Source organism: Acomys minous (assembly GCF_964271855.1).
Source record: "Acomys minous genome assembly, chromosome: 16".
In the NCBI taxonomy this organism is placed as follows: domain Eukaryota; kingdom Metazoa; phylum Chordata; class Mammalia; order Rodentia; family Muridae; genus Acomys; species Acomys minous.
In genome coordinates, this window is record NC_140498.1 from 88,967,059 (window position 1) to 88,984,553 (window position 17,495).

The window sequence follows — 17,495 nt, forward strand, 5'->3', positions numbered from 1 at the left end:
AGAAAAAGCCAAAAACCAAACCAAAACAAAACAAAAAAAACCAGACTTAAGGCTAGAGAGATGTCTTGGGGATAAAGGCACTTGTCAAGCCCAGTAACCTGAGTTCAAATCTTCAGCCCCCACCCCCAACCCATAGTAGAAATGGTAGAAGGAGAGGACAAACTTCCAATAGCTGTTTTCTGACTTTCACATGTAGGAGATCTCTCTCTCTCTCTCTCTCTCTCTCTCTCTCTCTCTCTCTCTCTCTCTCTCTCTCTCTCACACACACACACACACACACACACACACACACACTAAATACATACATAAATAAATAAATGTCAAAAAACAAACACATTTGAACATACACGTACTTTGTGCTTTTTTTGTGTGTGTGTTTCTGGATATGAGAACGTAGGTATGTGAATCTGTGTATTTTTCCATATTTAAACATCTTTTAGTCCTAAAGAAAAGAGCCTGCAGAGCTTGTGTCAGTGTTGCTACAAGAAGCATATTTTATGTGCATTGGTGTTTTGCCTGTGTGTATGTCTGTGTGGGGGTGTCAGATCCCCTGGAACTGGGGTTACACACAGTTGTGAGCTGTCATGTGGATGCTGGGAATTGAACCCTGGTCCTCTGGAAGAGCAGCCAGTGCTCTTAACCACTGAGACATCTCTCCAGCTCCCCCAAGCCCCACCCCTCGGAATGCACTTCTATGTCCAAAAACTATTTTCAAAAGCCAAGTGATTATAGTTCATGGAGCAGCAAATAGCATCAACTTTTTAAATGTGACCACACACATTCTCAAGCCCAAGGTAAACTTCTTTTCTTTAAAAACAAAGTGTACAGTATTTATTTAATCTTATCTTTTATGTACACCAGTGCCTGGCACCCAGGAAGTCCAAAAGAAGTCATTAGATCCCCTAGAACTGGGGTTCCAGACAGTTGGGATCTGCCCTGTGGGTGCTGGGATGTGAACCAGTGCCTGCTGAGCTGCCCCTCCACCTCTTCCTTCTATATTGAAGTTTACCCCCCAACCCCCTCACCCTCCTAGCTCCCCTTACTCCCCCACCCCCACTGCACAAGATAGCCAAGTGGGAGTGCTAGTGGGAATTTGGGGTTATGGCTCAGTAGGGCACCAGCCCCAACCTCTCTGAAGGTCGGCAGGGTGAGAGAGCAGCAACCTCAGCCATTTCCAACAGTGCACATTCTAAGACATCTCTGCGGATGAAGGAAGACTGCTCTTTTGGTTATTTTCCAAAAACATTGGCACCCATTTCATATCAGGGAGGCTGAAAGGGCAACATACAGTTAGAGAAGCTAAGGAGCCTGGCTGGATAAAAACCCTGGCTGCTTGGCACACCTTTTGTTGTATCTAATCTTCAAAGGAAAACTTTAAGGTGGGTACCAAGAAAGAAAGAAAGAAAGGCCATTTTACAGATAAGAAAGCCAAGGCAGAGGGGTTGAAGCCTTCCCTCGGGATCACAAAACTAACGACTGGTGGTGTGGTGCAGCCCCTTGGTACTCACACAGTGGGCTGCACGATGAATCTGAAGGCTCGGGAGGTTCCCAGAAGATGAGGTTACCCCCTGCTTAGATCTGGAAAATGTACCCAAAAGGAGCTATCAAAGGAATGACTTTGGAAGAAGGAAACTGGGGAGTGGGAGTAAGCAGCTGGGCTAGAACATCATGATACACCACTTAATTTCTGTGGTAGAGAAATACAGAAGTGTCTAATGCACGCTGGGCATCTGGGATGCTCAGTGCCTTGAGCTGTTTGTTTCCCTCTGCTAAAAACAGCAATTGCTAGTGCTTTCCTGAGGCATTGCTGAGGCAGCAGAGGAATGCATTTGAAGTTTGAAGGCATCACCTGCAGAAGCGAAATCCTTAGATAAGAGGAAATTTGGTGAGAGCTGCTGCGAAGCCTGTGCCTCTGGGGCTCCCTGCAGGAATCTTGGCTCCACATCCGGATCTGAAGCAAGAAGTTTTCCAAGCCAAACTCTTTCACCCCAATCAGGGTTTAGCACAGGCTCTGGGAAGGAAGACCTGCCAGGATTTATGGGGACTGCTGGAGAAGCCGAAGAAAGGGACAGGACTGGGGACCTGTGAGGTCCACAGGAGGGCTTCCTGTGAACAGTTGAGGGAAGGACGCGTCTGACTTTAGCTGGCTTCATCAAGCCCACTTTTCAGACCACTGTGTCTCTCGCACCTTTTTGCGTTTCGCTTTCTATTGGCCCATGTCGGTCTGGGCTCTGCTGTTTCCAGAATTTTATTTTCATTGCTTCAGTTGTGAGTGGTGGGAGATGGGGTGGAAATTAATGGCTGGCTGAGGGGCTGGGGATGTGGAGGGAAAAGAAGCAAAGGAGAGCACACCGCTGTAAAGGAGACTGCTTGTAATTACTTGGTTAAACAGATAATTTGAGCCCCCAAAGCATCTTAAGTATGTGAACATGGTCAGAAGACCTGCCCTCTGTATGCACACCTGTAAAATGGGGCTAAGGACATCTATCTTATGGGTGTCCAATGAGGATGGCTGAGTTGTCTTTAAAGCGACTGACACACCTGGACACATGATGAGTGTTCCTGAGTCTGTGACTATTATTTTGAAAGGGAGAGGGGCAAAGAACAGAAGGTGGAGATACAAGGGCAGCCAAGGAAAGGCCAAGAGGTCAGCTGCCATTTCCTCCTATTAAGAAAAAAAAATCATAAGTGGTGATCCTCTCTTGTAATCCCAACACTCAGAGAGACAGAGGCAGGAGGATCTCTGTGAGTTTGTGGCCAGCTTAGTCTACGAAGCAAGTCCAGGACAGCCAAGACTACACAGAGAAACCCTGTCTCGAAGGGGGAAAAAAAAAAGACTAAAGAAAATCAATTGCAATTACTTACAGTGTAGGTAAGACAAGCATGAAGCAAACAAGGAAAGCACTCTTCCAAATACAAAATTCCCTTCATTTAGAGGTGATCATCACAGTGGCTGTTTGTCTTGAACATCTTCTTGGAGGTCTCCATCACAATACACACACACACACACACACACACACACACACACACACACCCCACTTCATGCTATCCCAAACCATTCTGCCACTTGCTTTCCATCCAATCGTCTTTCACTCTTTGCAGCTACATCCTCCAGTTGAGAAATTTCCTAGATGTTCTCCCATCTGCACGATAATATACCACTGCCTAATTTACATAATTAGCATAGTCAGCCTCTTGTTAATTGCCAGCAAGACCTTTCCAAACTGTGACTGGTGAGGAACATTCTCATGCAAGAGTCATTCACAAGTGAGAGGCCACAGCAGGATAAACACCTTGGATTAGGAGTCTGGTTCAGAAAGCTCCTGCACGCCTGGTCTGGGTGGCTGGACCCTACTGCCCTCCCCCCGCCCCCCATGGTGGCTGCAGCCATTACCTAGAATCACACGCCCTCAACGGTGCTGCTCGTGAATTTCAAATATCCTCAACACCAGTCTTCAAAAGAGCTACATGACCATGAGCTGAAACAGGGCTCAGAGTCTTGTGGTCAAGAGCCTTTCCAGGAAGCCTGGAAAGGAGCCGTGGGGCTGCTACTAGGAATTCTCTCCTTAAATTGCCCCCCCCCCTTGGATGGTCATATACAGGAGCACCTAGTGCCCCTCCGTCTCTGGAAGCACAGGGTCCCTCGGGTCCCCCAAGAAGCTTCTGTGCTTGGGGGAGGGGATTTAGGAATCACCCTGCGTCAGACGTGCTTGCATTTTCTCCTAGTGTCCTCTGAACTGCTGGCTGTGACTAGAGCACTGGGGGAAAAAAAATGGCCTCCGGTTAAAAGAAAAGGTTAGGAAAGGTGGATGGGAGTGGGGAGGCTACTCCTGGGGGGCACAATGGTCAAATGTTAATATTCTCATCACGTAGGGGAAAGGCCAGTAGCTTGGCATTGCCACACTCTTTGTCAAAATTTAAAGGAGTGAGGCTGATGGAGAATGAATGTCGGCAACCCCCCGAGCAATGCATTACGGACCCGTGGAGCTTTTCATTCATGTGTATTTATGGGTTTATATTTGCCTAATAAATATGACAATAGATGAACAGCTGTTGAGAAGGGGAGACCCTTGGCTCAACGGCAGAAAAAAAAATTACAGAAATCTGTCATCCAGGAAGGGAACTAGGTGGTCTCAGAAGGAGCCCATTCCTAAGTGGTTTGTTGGCCTTGAAATGTCTGCTCACTCAAATATAGGACTCAAGCAGATAGATGGTATCCAAGGATGCTGTTATGCACTCGGGCGATAACACATAAGGTGGACCGCAGCTGATAACGCAGCTTCCTGGCTTCCAAATGGACAACCATGTTGACTGTGGAAAGCGGGGAGCCTTAGTCAACTTCCCCCCCCCTCCTGTATCTCCTGTATTCCTGTCCTGGGGAGAATGGCAGTAACCCAGAGTGAGACCCATTGATAGAGCTGTCAAAGCCTTCTCTCTCCTCTTTCAAATTTTGCCAGGCCAATGAGATCTGTTTCTAGTCTAGTTTGTAATAATAATAATAATAATAATAATAATAATAATAATAATAATAATAATAATAATAATAATAATGTTGAAGCTCAACTTCTGCACATTCTGGGACAGAAAGTGGAGACCAGACAGTAGAGTGGAAAGAGAGGGTTGGGGGGGTGGCATGTGGTTCAAGAAAAGGAAGCATAAAATAAATACTGTAAGGAAGGTTAAAAAAATAAAAAAGATAATGCAGAGGAAGTGTGCTTGAACTACCACCAACTAGGAAAGAAAGGGGGAAAAAACCAGAGAATGCCAGTTGGGAGGTAGCTCAGTAGTACAGAAATGCCTGGCGTTCGTGAAGCCTCGGGTTCAATTTCCAGTACTAGAGAAATTCAAAGTAAAATATGTATATAGGAGGAAGAAGGAAAAATGAGCATAAACTGGGAAGAGAAAGAACAGGGAGAGAGAGAGAGAAAAAAAAGAAGGAAGGTGAGAAAGAAAACAGAGGTGGGGTGAGGGCGAGAGTAGGAAAAGAGAACAGAAAGAGAGAGAAATCTGGAAGCAAGAAGAAAATCAGAAGCTCCCAAAGGGCTAAAGAGAACTGTGATCACAAAAGCATTCTGAGCAACGAGGTTTGTGAAATTCTTTGCAGGGAACCCCCGCATCGGAGGCGGCGCGTACACCCGACCTCTTAAACGCCGTTTTTTGCTCCTGGCTATCGTTATAAACGATATTTTCGATTAAACGTAATTAGCTAGCCGAAGCTAAAAGGCCGGCTGCAGGCGGGAGGCCGAGGCTGCGGGCATCTTTGTTTATCCTAGGCTGAGGTGCTCGACTTAGTCCTCTTTTTGCCTAGCCCACCGGGTTACGGGCAAAGCTCCAGGCCTGTACTTCCCAGCACCGGAGCTCGGAGGCTTCTCAGGCGCACAGGAGCTTTTGTGCTGATTCGTGGTCAGCACAGAATCCCCACAGCCGTCATGTTCTCTGGCCGCCGGATTTAGGGTTTGTGTTTTATAAGGCAAATCTATAATTTACACATTTTTTTTATTCTGCCTGTGATTCAGCCCGCTAAGGTCCGAGGCCATAAAACCCATGGGGCCTGGCAGAGGGACCCCCCACCTCATCCCCCGAGGCCCCGGGTCTCCCGAAGTTTCTTATCTGCTACAAATAACTTTGTGGAAAATCGCCAAGAAAAAAGGAGAAACCGAACACAGCATCACAGCCCTCCTAGGTACCGGTCCCTTTGAGAACCAGCTGGCTCCATAGCCCAGGGACACTGGGCTGCTGCGCCACGGATACTCCGCTCAGAGCGCACCCGGGGCTCAAAGCACAGTAACCTGGTGACCTGGTAGCCCTGGCTTCTGCTATCTTTTCTAGCAAGAAAAACTGTGTGTGTGTGTGTGTGTGTGTGTGTGTGTGTGTGTGTGTGTGTGTGTGTAAAAGAGAGAGAGAGAGAAAGAGAGAGAGAGAGAGAGAGAGAGAGAGAGAGAGAGAGAGAGAGAGAGAGAGATCCTAGTCATCCTAGCCCCTAATAACAGCAAAAAGCAAAAGTGAACAGTTTTCTTTTTTAAACTAGAGAAGGCTCCCTAGTAGAGACCCATGGTTTTCACAACCTAGATCCTCGCGGGTAGGAGTATGCAGACGCAACAACCGCATGGGCGCCTTTATCGCTCTTCCCGTAGGAAAGCGATGAGACCTTTGCAAATCCCTGAGCGCAAACTCGAATCTGTCCGCAGACAATCTCATGTGAATTATCCATGGCTCAGAAAGTGCAAACAGCACGCGCCAACGGTGATCAGCGCGCGAATGATCCCGTGCTCACGTGCCTCCTACTCTGGGTTTGCTAGTCCCTCCGTGTGCAACTCGCTTGCGGCGTGCACTGGACTCGGTCGTCTTCCTCGCTGCTAGCAATCAGGTAGCTGCGTTTAAAACTGCTCTCAAAGTTGTTTATCCTCTGCCGGTTTCTTCGTGTGTCCGCAGCACTGGCTCAGCCAGTGTAAACCAGAGCAAACAAAGCCTACGGGCGTTCCGCGGGAGGGAAGCATCCCTGTTCTTCCGCGCGGAACGGAAAGGGAAGGGTAGAAGAGCGTTGCTTTTAGGTCTCCATCGTCTGCTTCCACTAGCTTCTTCTTTGGTTAAGACCAACTCTCTCTGGCTGTCACCGCGTCAGCCAGCCGCTCTAAATCGCTTGTCCCAAAGACCTACGGCCTCTTCTGTGCCCCGTTGGCTGTGAGCAGTTGCTCCAATGTGGCAGGATCCTTCAGGAGTCTCTAGCGTTCCGTGCCTCCAAATACCTCCCCTCGGTGGCTTTAACAGACGGGAAGCCAGGCCGAACCACCGCCCCCAGGAGAAAGAGAAAGCTCGGCCGCTGGAGAGCTCCAGCTGCAGGCGCTGGGGAAGAGAGTGGTCTCGCAAGACCGCCCGTCCCTCCAAGGGCAATACAGTGTCAGAGCATGTCCGGGCTACCGCAAGTCTCTCTCACCGCGCGCGCGCACGTGTGCCCAGAATTATAATACAATATAACACGTCGTAATATCGGGTATTATACGCACCGCGTTTACCTTCCTTTAGGATTTGTGTGTTGTGTTAGGGTGTGCTTATGTGTTTCTTACGACGTGCTGGGACGATATAGCATTCCCTGGCCCATGTACCCACGCACCTACTCGCTTACTTGACCTCAAGCCTCACAACAAAAGAACAAGCGACAGTATTCATTTCTCACGCTGTGCATAGAAAGAGGAGGCTCTTTCCTAAAGTCACCCAGCTAGAAACAGGAGCAGAGCTTGGAATTGAACTCATAGCCCAGAGACAAGCCTAGGAATAAAAAGGGAAGCATCCACCCACACAGCCCAGAGGGGACGATACCACACACCGCCGCCTCTGGAATAGCCTTGCAATATATATTTATTTTATTACATTCTCACCATCTGGTTGGGAGGAAAGAGCCAGCATGCGTTGTTCTACAACTCTCTGGCTGGGAACTCAGGCTGGACAGGTCTCCCCAACTCTAAGGGAAAAGACTCATCTGGTCTCCAGCCTTCCTCTCCTGCCTTCCCACTCGACTTCTCCTAAAAGCCCAGTCACCTTCACTGGATAAGAACTGAGTTCCAAAAAGTGGTAGTTCTCAACCTTCCTAAAGCTGTGACCCTTTAAGGCCAGTTCCTCATGTTGTGGTGACCCTGAACACAAAATTATTTTCCTTGCTACTTCACAACTGTGATGTTGCTAATGTTATGAATCGGAAATATCTGCGTTTTCCGATGGTCTTAGGAGACCCCCCATGAAAAGGACCCTTCAGCTGCCCAGGGGTCGCGACCCACAGGTTGAGAACCACGGGGTTAAATTGTTTATCCAAAGTCATGGAACAGGTCAAGGGTCCAGGTTTCGCGTTGCGTTCAGACCCCACAGCCCCCCATCTGATTAGTTAGGAAGTCTAAATCAGGTCCGTGGCTGAGCAACAGGTTCTGGGTAAGGGATTCTGCTTTGGGGAGTCAGGAGCGTCTTTGGGGTACAGTAAAGCCCTGAATCTCTTTTCTCAAGAGGAAGGGCTCATAAGTACAACTTCTGCAACCAAGAACTGTGGTTCAGGCTGTAGTGGCTTGAGGGCCACAAGCTTCCCCTGGCTAGTAGAGTCCGGGCTGAGTCTTTCACCATCACCCCGCCCCTCCCCCACCTCCTACCTTTGTGTACTCTTAAAGGGCAACCACAGGACACTTGCTTAATCCCCTCTCCAGCCCGAGAAGTCAGGGTCATTGGTGCCCTCAGAGGGTGACTGACCTAGCCACCAATCTCAAAGTGGTCCCAGGGAGAAGACTTGGAATCCTCCCGCCAGTTCTCCCACTTCCAAGAGGTCTACACTGGAAAGCAGTGAGCAGGGAAAAAAGGGCCAGGATCCAGCCCTGTGGGGTTATTTTCAGTCCCTACCGAAGATGCTTGAAGCTTTGCTTGCAGCTTTTCTGTCCGTGTATCTAATTTGTGTGTGTGTGGGGGGGGGGGACTCACCAAACAAATTCACTTTATGTCTGTGTCACAAATTCAAAAGTCCAAGAGAAAACCACTGATATATAATAACACCCCCCCCCCAAAAAAACCAAGGTTACAAATCACATCCCTGGAAGTAAGAGCATGCTACCTTATCCTAAACTGGAAGAGCGAACAAAACCCTCTTAACAGGGCCTTGTTCAACTCCTGCAGATTTCTCAGATTTGGTCTGAGGTACCTACAATGGCTAAGCACAGGCAAAGGAGTTCCTTTTTTTTTTTCCCTGCTTTTTAAACCTTTCCAGCCAAAAATGTATGCCTTAGACTTGTCATTAGTGGATGGCAGCTGCAAAACCCGAGAAGGTTCCTCACAGTATCAGCTACCCATAGAGTCCTTGGGAGAACTAAGCTTATTTTACAGAGCAGCGCCTGGAAGGCCCAGCACTTGCTTTGATTCCACAGTCTCCTGTGGATCTTGGGAGCCTCTCTGGGCACTTCCACTTGGGAAACTCCCAGCAGGCGAGGGAATCTCTATCCCAGGCCACCAATGCACCCCAAATCCAGCAGAGTTCTGAGAAGAGGCCAAGGCACCCCCTCCATGAGGGCTGCCACCGCTCAGGATCAAAGATGGAAATTTAGACGGGTGAGGGTCCAAATGTAACTGGAAATTTCAAGAGAGAGCGGAACTTTTGGGGTCTTGAAGGAAGGAAACACTTGACAGAATCTAGACCCAGTTCTCCATAAGATTAGATTTTCACTGAGGGGCAAATCCAAAGTATTTAGAATATTCAGCGCTACTTCTAGATAATTGTTGGATTTGGAGTGGGAGTTCAAGGGATACCTGAGGAAGGAATGTCCTGCCCTCGCTGCCAGATTATGCCGTTCTGCCAGATTATGCCGTTCTGAAGGAGCTGGTGCTGGCTGAATTTTTCCTTGTTTTAATTAATTAATGTTTAATTAACTAACAACGCCGGATTTAAGGTGGAATTTCCACAGGGTGCTGGGAACAGTCCACCATGGTGGTCCCTTGTTTCAGCCAAGTCCCCGTGAAGCAAATCCCTGGGCGCTCAGCGGGGTCCCCACATTGGAGGGTAGGGTCTGGGGAGCGCAAATGCAGCGGTGCGCACCCTACACGGTGACGTAAGTGGCGCTGATGAACACTGCCCATTCCATCAAGGGGTCCGGTCTGCAGCATGGGCCACAGGGATTGCCTCACACTTCGGAGTCAGGCCCAGACACGTTCAGAAATGTTTTACGGAGCGCCTTCCCAGTGATGGCAACAGCGGCCTTGGCAAAGCAGAGGCTGGCCACAGAACCCCCCACCCTCACCTCCAGCCCTACCCCCAGCCCCACCCCCACCCCGATTTAGCTTGTTTTTGCTTTTCTTCCCAACGCGGTTTGTGTGACTCCTGGGGACAGGAGCCAGCCTGCAGCTGTGACTACAGACATGTTAAGGAACTGCACACTCAAGAATCAAGAATCTGGCACAGAAGAGGCACCCTGGGTCTCTCCCACCAATCCTTGGGGATTCCCAGTAGCAGAAAATTGTCCCAGTCACCGCTGGGTGTGCAGAGGCCCTTGCACGACCTGAAACTATATAACCAAAGAATGGGTCTTGATGTGAGGCTTCCCTTGTTTACCAGGTCAATCTTTTGGTACCTGCCAGGTGTCTCAACTCACTCCCAAGGACATCTGACATCTCTGAAACCTTCAGGGTTCTGAGCTTGACCACACAACACCACACAGCACCATACACACACACACACACACACACACACACACACACACACACATACACACCTTCGGGAACTGCACTAGTGCATGCTGGGAGTAGGTGAATATGACTGCCTAGCTCCAGTTGCTATGGAGCAGGATGCTTGCTGCAAGCAAGACCCCAATGCCACCAAGCTCCCTGTCCTCCCGACAGCAGAGGGAGGCCACTTTAGTTCCATCATCTCTTCCTTTGTTAGGTGTCTGAAGCCAAACAGTGCAGCTGGACCAACAGAGACATTTACACCAAGGTTGGGAAATAGGCAGCCACTGGGGCATCCGTGCCCAGGCCAGCTTACTCTGGGGCCTGGGAGAAAGGGAGTTGTCTACAATTCCACAGAAGACTGGGGTGTAAAGGCTGGAATCTTTAATGTTACTAAGAAACCTGAGTGAAAGGTAAAGACACCACAGAAAGGCCACACCAGAGGCAGGTGTGATGGCCGACTAGCCGTAGTTGTCACACAAGAGACAATTGCCCTTGGTTAGGAAGCAAACTAGGACCTTGGAAGACTGATATCTGGTTCCCACCAGTCTTTGGCCACTACACGCCCCGCCCCCCCCCCCAGACAACATAACAAATAGAGAGAGAAAAGAAGGGGAGTGCAAGGAAAAAACTTGGGGTGAGGGTAAAATATCTTGGAAATAATACACCAAGAGGAGGAAACAGGGACAAACAGTTTATCTGCACCCCCCCCCCCCGCCCCTCACTACAAGCCTGTTTAAAACCCCTAAGTAATTTTAGATTCTGTCTTCAGTTAATATATCTCTCTCCCATTCTCGAAGGCTGACAGGGAAGCACCAAAGCCGCAAGAGTCTATGGAAAAGGGTCTTTAAGAGTTTCCACATTGTTTAGCGACACAAAAGTGTTTGCGGTTCCCGAGGCCCTTCCCTTCCCCCACCCCTTCCCAAACTCATTTCACTTCAGAACTGCAATTGTTTGAGGGCGCCTGCGCCACATAAATCCTGCTCCCAGATTAATCTCCCTGCTTGCTTGCTCTGGGTGCAGTGAATTTTCCTGGGTGGGTGGGTGGGGGGGCGAAAATCTTTAAAGAGGGTTACAGTGCAAAGATTTATTAACAAGGAAAAATAGTTTATTTTTATAGCTGACCTCGGAAAGGTGGGGGTGGGAGCCAGCCAAAGAAGGGAAGAAACCTAGTGGCTCTGAGACTGGGTTTTGGGGTGGGGTGGGGGCCAGTGCTGTTAAGGACTCCTTCTGCTGAGGGCTTGAACTTTTCCCTGGCCACACTTGGTTGGGTCAAGAGTCAAGGCAAAGGTTGGAGGGACTTAAATGGGCTCTGTGTGGAACTGCCCCACAAGGTCTCTCTCTCTGTCTCTCTCTCTCTCTGTCTCTCTCTCTGTGTGTGTGTGTGTGTGTGTGTGTGTGTGTGTGTACAAGAAGCCAGAGCTTGATCCCCCAAATCAGGTATGATCTTTGTGCCAAGTGTAGACACACTGTCACGAAGAACCTTCACTAGTTTCAAAGTTGCTTGTGTTGGTTTGTTCCTGTAGACAAAGCTCACAATTTCCATGAAACCCACGGAGTGAGGCAAACTGTCAAACTGGCCCACTGGCTGGCCCCAGTCCTCAGAAACGTGGATGCTGGACACTCACTCAAGCTTTTGACCTTTCAGCTGAGTCTGGCACTTTGGTCCAGCACTCCAGAGGGCTCTATAAAGCAGTTTGGGCCATGGTTTAGGCTCCTAGGAGGGTTAGTGCACACATCTGCTCAAGAGGCCTAAGGGACATGGAGACTTTGAGTCTCTGACTGGCCTTCTGAGCTTGAACCCTTGGTTGTGCTCTTAGGGTTTCCCTTCAGGCTTGTGTTTGGAGGCTGGTCTCCATCTTGAGATCTTTCTTCATTAGCCTTGGGAGCGGTTGGATTACAGAAGGAGCTGACACCAGGCTCTCGGTACACTTTTGGAAAGGATACTTTTGAGTGTGTGTGTGTGTGTGTGTGTGTGTGTGTGTGTGTGTTACACAAGAGTGACCTCTTTGTCATGGATGGCTGACTGCCTTGGCATTGCCCAGGGAACAGTACCCTGTCCATAACGAACCTCTTTACATATGGCTTTTTTTTAATGAGCTTTTTTTTATTTTAAATGAAATTTTAAAATATTCTAAGCACTTGGGTGTTTTGTGGTAACCTGTGAGTCCTGGGCAGGTGAAGTCATCCAGTTTAAAGCAAACAGATGGAGCTTAAACTCTGAGCACTGCATGTTGAGTATGTCAGAAAAGAGCCCCAGAGAACCAGAAGGCTGTCCTAGCAGTCAAACTGGTCAGGACCGCCTGGTGCTTCCCGGATTGCAGAGCAGGGTGAGAGGGCGAGAGAGGAGAGTTCCTTTGATTGTGAGCGCAGACTGTCCGGCTCCGCGGCGTCTGTCTGTCTGCGCATCTGCTCCCATCTGCTCCCGTGTCCTTCTGCCCTTAGTGAACTCTGTGCGGGAGGCCCAACGCGCACAGCAGAATGCAGACCCAGGGCTAAGGTGAGGGAGTGCAGTGCCTACTACTCTCTGGCTGAACCTGGCAGAAGTCTTGGTCCAACTGAGAGCCTCTTATGGGATGCGGAGGCTTCGCTGGAGGCCTTTAGCAACTTTCTGCGAAACCCTGGAGCATCACAAGCTCTGGCCTCCCAAATGTCAGGACACCTGCTCAGAGCCAGCCCGACCAGTTGGAGCCTACCTGGGACTCACGCACCCTGTCAGTCTCTCCCAGACAATCATCAAAGTTTTCTTTAAAAAATAGTTACTTGCCCAAAATGAGGGTCTATTTTTATAATGATTACTCAATTCCTCACCATATTAAGCTCACGACAATCTATTTTCTCTGATGTTTCCTCTCTGCCAGTCGAGGAGGTCAGCAGCAGAGACTTCAGGCAACCCACCCACCTGGGAGCGCACAGTAGTAAGGAGGGGAAATCGTGAACTCAAATCCTCTGGCATTAGGTTCGAAGCTCTTGTCATGCACGGCCGTGCCACAGACAGGTCCTTATAGTATCATCCACCCCAATAGACACACTAGTTTCTTGGTGAGACGGGGATCTCACATCACTTCGGCGTAGGCGGCTGAGAAAAGTAAGCGCCTGACAGGTGAGGTGCGCGCACATCGCATACCCTTCCTCACCACTAACGGTGCACAGGCCAGCACCTTTTTCTCTGAATCTGAGACATCTTCTCACCCTAAGGAAGTCCAGTGAGCTGGTACTCATTTCGCCATCCCTGACATTGCTCTCGCTCCCACCTCCCTGCCCTAGGGTATCCCTAAAATACCAGACTTTTGCCTGTCTGAGTGAGTAAGAAAGGAACAGATTAACTGGGGTTCCCCAAGGCTCCCCAACCACCTGACGACGACTTACCTGGTGGTAGCGGGATAAACGCTGGCCCGAGTTCAGAGCCTAAGCATTGGCGAGTGCGCACCGGGACTCGAACCCCTTCATCAAGCCGGCTGAGGCCGATAAGCGGGAGAGACCGCAGCTGCCGGCCTACCGGGGCAGCTGGGGCCGGTCCGAGTTCCTGGGGACCGGCTGCCTGCCAGCGGCGCTCAGGACAGCGACGAGATTCCTGGCCAGGCCTTTCTGGTTACAATCACCTCACACACCGCCGCATTCCGCCCCCACCTCATCCTTACCCCGAGTCTGAAGTCACACCTTCTCAGGCCTCGGAGCTTAGCCTGGCGTGGGGGCGATGAGTGAGGGCGAGGTTGTTAATCCATAGCGCTCAGGCAGGTCCCTACAAAGGAATATTTTTGGTGGCGCGCGGGGCAGAGGGGGAGGGGGGGAAGGTAGTAACACCCACCAATATTGAGTAGGTACACCGCCTTCTCCCTTATCGACCAGGGATTATTTTTTCCTCTCAATTAACCGGGACTGTTGTGTTTCTCATTATTTTCTACGAGGGCTTTTCTCTCTTAGATGTAGCTAAGGTGAGGAAAAAGGCTCATTTAATCTAATCTGTTTGGGAATTTTTACCGATTGCTTCAGGAGCTTGTGTGTTAAGAGAGAGAGAGAGAGAGAGAGAGAGAGAGAGAGAGAGAGAGAGAGAGAGAGAGAGAGAGAGAGAGAGAGAGAGCGCTTATTTTTCACATGAGCAGTTACAGATTTGTGCCCTGTTCTTGGACCATAGTTGTTGGGACATTTGCCTTAAGTAGAATTCTATTGTTTCACTTAGGTTCAGAGTGGACCAGTGATAAAGGCTACCCCAAGTCTGACCCTGACCATAGAGGGAGGGGAACCCTCACTAGCTTGTCTTGGAAAGTAGTCTGTCACCCAGAGGACAACACAGTAGACCCTCAGATGGCAACATTTCCGTCCCTGTTTGTGGGCATGCTTTGTGCCTGGCAAGAACTGGAACTGTAGAAGGGCATTTTCTTCCTTGGCCCTGGAGGGGCTAAGACTATCGCCAAGCATTCTGCAGTAGCTGCTACCAAACTATTCCTCTGCCAGTCTGGAGACCTAGAGGTAAAGCTTGGGGGCCCTAGGAGTCACCCTGATCCTCTTTTCTCTCTCTGAGTGAGTCTGGTCCCCTCTCAGGAGCCCTGGCTGGAGCCAGGCTCCGGGGTCATGAAGGCTGTGTGGGTCCTCCCCCCATCTGGAGAGCAGGGCCCAGGATCTTCAGAGCAATTAACCTCACCCACCCTCTCCTTACCAGTTTCCTTAAATAAATGTGACAGACATGAGCCTAATGATCCGTGGGGGAAGATCTATATGCTTCAGGGCCCTAACACATGGCTGCCCCCTTCCCAGGTCGCCAGGCAGACGGACTTCAAAGCATAGAGAGTTAGTGCCATTCAGGGCTTCCTGGCTTGCAGGAAACAAACAAGTAATCAGGCAGGTTATTTAGATGATAACAGCCACAGACAAGTACACTAATGATGGTGATGATGCTGATGGTGGTGATGATGATGATGATGATGATGATGATGATGATGATGGTGATGGTGCTGGTGATAGTGATGTTGCCTATCCTGATGGTGGTGGTGGTGGTGCTGCTGCTGCTGCTGCTACTGCTGCTGGTGGTGGTGATGATGGTGATGATGGTGGTGGTGATATTTTTTTAACACCAGTTGTTAGGTTCTAAGCTGGTGGGGGTTCACATGCACAAATTCGTTTCTTCTTTGAACATCAGGGGAGGGGGCAGACAACTGAAAACCTTCTTTTAAGATCAAGAATGGCTAAAGTCACATCTATGCTTTTGGAGCTGGTTATGGTAAAGTTGAGTTTTGGTCCAGATCCATCAAGCTTTTAGAACAATACTTGGATTAAAAATGGATGAAAACAATAACTGGATTAAAAATGAATTTTTAATATACATGGTAGAAAAAAACCCAGAAAGCTAGACAGAGTGGCATAGGCCTGAAACACCAGAGGACCACTAGTTTAAGGGCAGTTTGGGCTACATGCAGAAGGCATTTCTCAACAAAACAGGAAAAATGAAGCAGGAAAAAAAAAAAAGTAGTGAGGCTGGGCAGCAGTGGCTCACGCCTTTAATCCCCAGCACTCGGGAGGCAGAGGCAGGCGGATTGCTGTGAGTTTGAGGCCAACCTAGTCTACAAAGCAAGTCTAAGACAGCCAAGACTACAGAGAGAAACCCTGTCTCAAAAAAAAAAGGACAAAAAAATAACAACAACAACAACAACAACAACAAAAACAAAACAAAAACCAAAACAAACAAAATTATGCAGTGATTCCAATCTCTACTGGTTTTAAGTCCCCTATCTAGCAAACCCCACACCCAAGTCTGTGCTTTGTGCTATTTTTCATTTACAGATGAACCTAGAAAGAGCTCTGTTCTTTGCATTTTTTTTTCTGTGATTTTTGTGATATGTGCTCTAAGCTAATGTGCAGGGAAGCAAGATGCTTGGTGGGGCTGGTCTGCTGGGAACAGTGCAGGGCTCAGTTTTTCTCAGGGCCATAGTAGGGGCTTAGAAACAAAAGGTGAAAATGACAGTGAGGAATGGAGGGAGGGAGGGAGGAGAGAGAGAGAGAGAGAGAGAGAGAGAGAGAGAGAGAGAGAGAGAGAGAGAGAGAGGCAGGGATATCAGAAAATGCAGACATCTGTCGCATTCCTTTGGGAGATAGCGGATGTTCCTGGGACAAAGCGGCTCATCTTCTCTTGGCACGGGTGACACCAGCTTGTATTTCAGGGCACATTTTTAAAGCCTTAAATGGTCTCCTTCAGCGAGGGGCAGAGCCAAATCCATGGTGAGTTTTGCACGGAGAGGCAGGGAGGCCTTTGGGCCCTGGTCAGCAGGACAGGACATTGGGAGCCTTGCCTATTTTGGTCCTTGCCGTCCTGTGTAGTCTCCTTTGCCAGGATGCAGTTGGGTGCTGGGGAGTGTGTCCTGTTCCTCCCCCTCCCCGTCCTGGGCTCTCTATAGCTTTCATGGCTTCATAGTTTTGAAAAATTCCCTTTGATGCGTTTTACTTCAAATAATTTTTTTTCCCCAAATGCAAACAGGATGTGTTCTTAAAATCTGTGTTGCTCCAGGTAGAAGCTTCTGGGCTGTCACTTCAGAGGGACTGCAGACTCACTGTGAAACAATTGGAGTGGACAGAACAGAATGCCAAAGGCAACAGGATCCCGCCATGACCTTCAGGACTCTTAGAGCCTTCAGAGAAGCCCTCCCTGGCCCCACCATGGTCCCCACTGTCCAGAGTCTAGCAAGAGGAAGCTTTCCCAATTTTCTTGTTTCTCTTTCACTGCCTTTATTTTTTTTTTTTCATCACCATATCACCTGTGTTTATTTTGGTCTCCTTCTGCCTTGTCCCCCCACCTCACTTTCCCCTCCCCCTTCCCCCCCCTCATTTCCCACTTATCCCTCTGCCCTCTATAGGCCCACCCCCTTCCCCAGTCCCTCTTTTTTTCCCCTCTTTCTTTAGATCTCTGTTATTTTGGGGAGGGAAAATTATAATGAGAAATGCATGCCAAGTCTCTGGGGCCTCCCAATTCAAAGGATTTTGGGAAAGGGCCCTCAACAGAGACAGCAAGTTCCGTTGACAACAGGAGGGGGGCAGAGTGCAAATTGAAGCCATCCCACCCCAGGCAGTTTGCAGTTTATTTTAGAGGTCCATGCATGCCTGTTTCATGTCTAGAAAAGTTTTCTAAAGAAATAATCAGAACCACAGGCAAATATTTTATCTACAAGAATGTTCACACCAGCACAGCATCTAATAACAGGGAAGCTAGGGGCTTAGAGGCCTCAAAATAAGATGCTGGTGCAATTATATTCTATGTAGAGATGGAATACTATGCAGCCACTAAAAGTCCAGACTTTAATGAAAAAGGCCAATGAAAACTA

The 17,495-nt window shown here is 49.0% G+C and overlaps 1 protein-coding gene across 1 annotated transcript in view; it reads right to left on the reverse strand.

The window, feature by feature from the left end:
- The window catches only part of TBX5 (T-box transcription factor 5), an 86,589-nt gene extending 72,939 nt beyond the window's left edge, over window positions 1–13,650 (reverse strand). Inside the window, exon 1 of the mRNA XM_084761699.1 lies at window positions 13,555–13,650. The gene's annotated coding sequence lies outside the window, so the exon portion shown is untranslated. The remainder of the gene's footprint in view (window positions 1–13,554) is intronic.
- Between the last annotated feature and the right edge of the window lie 3,845 nt (window positions 13,651–17,495).